This window comes from Sinocyclocheilus anshuiensis, unplaced genomic scaffold, assembly GCF_001515605.1.
Source record: "Sinocyclocheilus anshuiensis isolate Anshui unplaced genomic scaffold, SAMN03320099.WGS_v1.1 scaffold121, whole genome shotgun sequence".
In the NCBI taxonomy this organism is placed as follows: domain Eukaryota; kingdom Metazoa; phylum Chordata; class Actinopteri; order Cypriniformes; family Cyprinidae; genus Sinocyclocheilus; species Sinocyclocheilus anshuiensis.
Window position 1 is genome coordinate 606,123 of NW_015539856.1, and position 5,859 is coordinate 611,981.

Sequence of the window (5,859 nt, forward strand, 5' to 3'; positions counted from 1 at the left end):
TTCATTTAAAATGTGTGTGTATATATATATATATATATATATATATATATATATATATATATATATATATATGATTAAGTTTTGTCTTTTAATATACTTTAAAACATAATTTATTGCTGTGATCGAAGCTGAATTTTTTTTAGCATCATTACTCCAGTCTTTAGTGTCACATGATCCTTTAGAAATCATTCTATGCTGATTTATTAAAAGTGTTGGAAACAGTTTTTGCTTCTTAATAATTGTTGGAACCTGTAATACTTTTTCAGGATTCTTTGATGAATAAAAAATTCAAAAGAACATAATTTAATCAAAATATCTTTTATAACAATATAAGGCTTTTTTTTAATCAATATTACTGATAACATTACATTCAGCAATGTATCTTGTTGAATAAAAGTATTAATTTCTTTCAAAAAAAAGAAAGAAAATAAATGTACTGACCTAAAATTGTATACTGTTACAAAGGATATCTATTTTAAAAAATGCTGTTCTTTTTAACTTTTTATTCATCAAAGAATCCTGAAAAAGTATCACAGTTTCCAAAGAAATATTAAGCAGCAAAAACAGTTTTTTACATTGATAATAAATCAACATATTAGAATGATTTCATGTATAGGCCTATACTCTATCTATCTATCTATCTATCTATCGTATTATATTGTTTGTCAACACAATTTCCAGAAAGATTTACACAGAATAAGATATTTAGTCCAAATTGAGCCCTGCACTGGGTCTGCCTGGAGAATACTTGAAACATCTGACTATTAACTAACTTTCATGAATTAAACAATTTCTTTCCACCAAGTAGACTTAAATGTGAGAGCTGATATGAATTTGAAATAATGCAGAATAAGTGGTGGCAAGGTGGAAGGATAATTAAAATTTGCAGTCGAGATCATGCTACCAGTCCATTGAGAAATTAACCTGGCATCACATCTCTAATCTGCTCAATTTGGCAAATTTGCACAAAGCACCTCTTGAATAACTGAAGAATATCCTCTTTAATAATATTCACAGTGAGCAATAATGACTGCAGAGTGAGAACTGCACATTTGGAGTAACAAATACTGTAAAGATTTGACAAAATCAGATGATAAACTAGCAAAAATGAATTTTGTTTCGACTTGCCATCAACTTTTTTTCATGTAATATTTTGAGTAAAGTACAGAAAGTTTACTGAATCAGAATATACTGAATTAAGAGCATAAAATAATATGAAGCAAATGACCGTACATGCAACACTTCTTTTTATAAAACTGTTATTCTTTCACAACTTACACAAATAAATAAATAAATCCTTGATGTTCACCCCTCCCTCTTTCATTCCTTCATGGGTGCTTTCCATTGAATTCCTTTAGAATAATGTAATCATTCATGGCATACCTGCTAATTATTTTTGTAGAGGTTAGATGCCTTGTAAACCTTTATTTTCTCATCTAAACGTACATCAAAGAGGTGCTTTCACATAACACCTCCGGCGCTCTGTTAAATGTTAGTGAGTCCTAAGCAGATTGAACGCCACTACAATTATGCCAGAAAAACATGCAGCATGGCAGTAAAAGTTGTTGGTGGGCATGTTAAATGTACAGGCCTCAGGTATGCAGTGTCGCAGTGAGTTACGCATCTGGCTGCTGCTAGGGGGCAGCACACAGCAGCATTATTACAGGATTCATAATTATATGACTCAAACACCACCTCAAACAACAATTATCACATTACTTCAAGTCATACTGCAAGTGTTTTGTTAAATAATAGGGTTGCATACATACATGCATTATTAAACTTGTGTACTGGATCATTTCTATAGAAAATAAACTCTTTGTTCTTTAGAATATTCCATTTGTTCACTAACAATGTATATACGTGCATGCTGGAGAGTGAACATTTCCTTAAAGTTATTTTCACCATAGTGACATTTAACCACATCTCAAATGATGTATTGTGCAAAATTTGCTGAAATTTTTCTCACCCTCAGGCCATTCAAGATGTAGATTTGTTTGTTTCTTCATCAGATTTGGAGAAATGTAGCATTGCATCACTGTCTCAGCAATGGATCCTCTGCAGTGAATGGGTGCCGTCAGAATGAGAGTCCAAACAGCTGATAAAAATATCACAAGTAATCCACACTCCAGTCCATCAGTTAAGAGCTTGAGAAGACAAGAGTTGTGTGTTTGTAGGAAACAGGTGTTAGGTGTTTTAAATTCAAATCATTGCTAATTGCTAAAATACGAATCCATAATCCATAATATTACTTTCTCCAGTGGTTTTGTCTGAATCAGGAGAGAAATATGCACAGATCAAGCACGGTGTACAAGTAAAAACAGTTCAAAACAGCTCTAAACAAATATGTGGGTGGATTTTGATGTGAGAGAGACAACAGAAGATTAACTTTTTCATTGGAGGAAGCGTTATTATGGATTATTGTAGCCAGAAGAAAAGGTTTAAATTCTTAAATTGATTTCTTTCTTACAAACACACATCTTTTCCCCTCACAAGATGTTAACTGCTGGACTGGAGTGGTGTGGATTACTTGTAGATTATTGTGATGTTTTTATCAGCTGTTTGGACTCATTTTGACGGCACCCATTACGCATTTGGGATGACACACGCTTTTAGACTCTGCCTCACAATCTCACGCTTCCCAACTAAATCTCATGCCAAGTAACAAGACAGTGCAAAATAAATAGCTAAATCTGCTCTTAAGGTCTTCTGACCAGCACTGGACTTAAGAAACAAGAAATCTGACTGGTAATATTAACTGCATTATTAGCAAACCAGCATATATGGCAGGTAAAATGAAAAGGGATAGTTCCTAAAAAGTGCTAGTGTTCTAGTGCAACACTAGGCCCAAGTATTTGGGTAATTTGCATTATTTCATTCAAAATGAATTGTTGGAACCTCAAATATTTGTATTAAATCCGTGTCATCAATATCTCACTCCAGCCAGGCAAAAAAAGGGTGGCATCTCAAATATCAGTCCAGTGTTAATTTTAAATTAAAATGAAGAAAATATCATAAAAGTGGAAATAAAGTGCTCACTGATTATGCTATTATTGCATGCTGGTGCAAATAGTATAGACTATCTGCCAGTATTTGCATTTAGTGTAAATATAATCTGTCACTGTTTGCAATTAGCCTAGTGTAAATAGCCTTTAATGTCATGATTCACACATCAGATGTGCCATATTTCATCTTATAATTTAACATGAATTCATATTTTTTAAAAAGATTTTCAAAGTCTGTGTCTGTGAAAGGTTCAAAAACATATGAAGAATAACTTCTAAGACATCAGCCAGAAGTTGAAGAGTCCTCTATGTGATTATAGAGTTTCTGTCCGTTTTAGTGAATGTCAACAGTGCCCTCTACTGATGTAGAGCCAAAGGACCATCGAAGTAACATTAATCCAGACTGATTTTAATTTACAGCAGTGGTTTTCACTCCTCTGGACCCTCAGCACTGCACATTTTCTATCTCTTCCTAACACAGATCAGATCATCAGCTCATTAGCAGAGATTAACATACAAATGTGCAGTGCTGTGAAGACCAATGCTGGCCTGAGAGCCAGAATAGACTCTGAAAAACACACTGTAGTTTACGCAGTTTTGGGCACTCAAACGCTTCTTGAGTTAAGAGTTTAGAGAAGAAAAATAAAAGGCATCACACATGAAAGACAATTATTACCATTCGAGATCATCTGCATTTATAACACAGACTCTATGTTTAAACTGTTCATTGTCCAGTCCTGCTCCTGAAGGGCCACTTTTTTTTTATTTTCATTTTTTTCTCGAAGCTGCTCCAACAAACCTGCTTGGACGTTTCCAGTAATCCTGAACAAAGAGTGCTTCCTACAGTATTTTGAAGGCTGCGTCCTTCCTGTACTAGTCCTTCTGAGTCTGCTTGCAACCACGCCACATGAATACTGTTAATATTAATTCTAAATATTTATATAACTCTGTTTACATAACTCCTTTTGTGTATCATTAACAGTGCTCATGAAACTTGCAGTGTTTTACATGATTAACAGTCTAACCGGTTTTTTTTTTGTCTTGCATCACATAATAAAATTGGATGAGCTCCGTACAGATTCATTTTTTTGCTAATTCTGTTTTGTAAATTGCAATGCCTGCAAAGGATTATGGGTGAGTGGACAACGCGAAGGATGATGTAAAAAATTATGAATGAAAAAAAAAATGAAAGAATGAAGCCGTCAAATTGGGAAGCAACCAAAGATTCTCCTAAATGGAAAGATACAGCCTTCACGGCTGGTGAACTATGTGCTTTTTAAAATCATTACAAGTGATGTCGAAATTTGAAAATGAATGAATCTTTTGATCGGTTTTTGTAAGTGAATCAATGTTAGACATATTGAATTAGTGACAGTTCAATATGAAATCAGTTGAAAGCATCCAGTCATCTCATACCATTGACGTGAATGTTCAATTTATCAGTATATATTGAAATAAATATGAGAAATTATTGTTGTCTCTGATTGTATTAGTCTGCATAGAGTGATGTTCAAAGTAAACAGAGCAAATAGGAGAAGCAGATGAACACAAAACAGCATCACAACAAAGTTAAAGAGGGTAAACTTTATCATTCAACTGACCTGTGCACATGTGTTTTTAAACACTTCGCCTCCTTATGTTAAACTCTCAGGTATATCAATGGTGTGACCTATTTCAGATGTGGCAGAAATTACAACAACAGCAGATACATACACATATGTTTAATTGTTTGATCTAAATCATTGCTAGGGACATTTCAGTGGTCGCTGGATATTGGTAGGGACATGTCATAGCATCTCTACTAAACTCCATGCTCTTGTCTATATTACTCTGTTTTTGAGTATCTGGTTGTCTGATTTTGATGCCTCTCACATTTTGATTTCAGTTTTTTGGATGTAAATGACTGTGATGTTTGCTCTATAGCAGGGATCCTCAAATCTGGCCCACGAGATCCACTTTTCTGCAGAGTTTAGCTCTAACCCTAATCAAACACACCTGAGCATGCTAATCAATGTCTTCAGGATCATTAGAAAATCACAGGTAGGTGAGTTTGATCAGGGTTGGAGCTAAACTCTGCAGCGCATTGGCCCTCCAGGGCGAGATTTGAGGAACCCTGCTCTATAGGGTTTCTATAGAAATAAAAATCACTTAATTACTTACTATGATTTGAAGTGCCATGCACTGAATTCTACCAGTTGAAAAAATCTTCTGATTTCCCTTATAAAACAGCCATTTTTAAACCCTAGTGTTTTCATTAATGAAAACAAGTAGTCCTCGGGAAACATTCAGAACATCTACATTCCTTGTGAGACACTTGTTTATTTGAGGGAACGATTTTATGCAAATGTTTAAAAAAAAATTCATTTTGTTAGGGTTTACAGTCAGACAGATACCACAAACTATGACTCACTATGTAAAGACAAATGAAAATGTATAAAATTAAATTCTCAAGCAAAGATGAGAAAATAATTAATCATTTCCATGAATACTTGACAGAGTCTAGAAAAAGCACAGTTAATGCACATACACTGCAGTCAACCATTACCACTGCACCAAATAAATAAATAATGCTAACAAACAAAACACAGGATATATTTACATATCATGAATGTTATTATGAAATTGTTGTGCTTTGGAATAAGCACAGTTTGCTCATCGTTACTGTGTTGCAATATGTAGAACAGACTACACTTTGTCCCCAACTCAAGAGGAAATTGGGGGGGGAAGTAATATCATGCGCCTGTACCATGACAACATGAACATATAGTAAGTAGCTTTCCCAGAACCTTTAAAAACATTTTTGCACAACGACAGCTATCAGCAACCACCTAGGGTGCATGAGTCTCCTACCTGC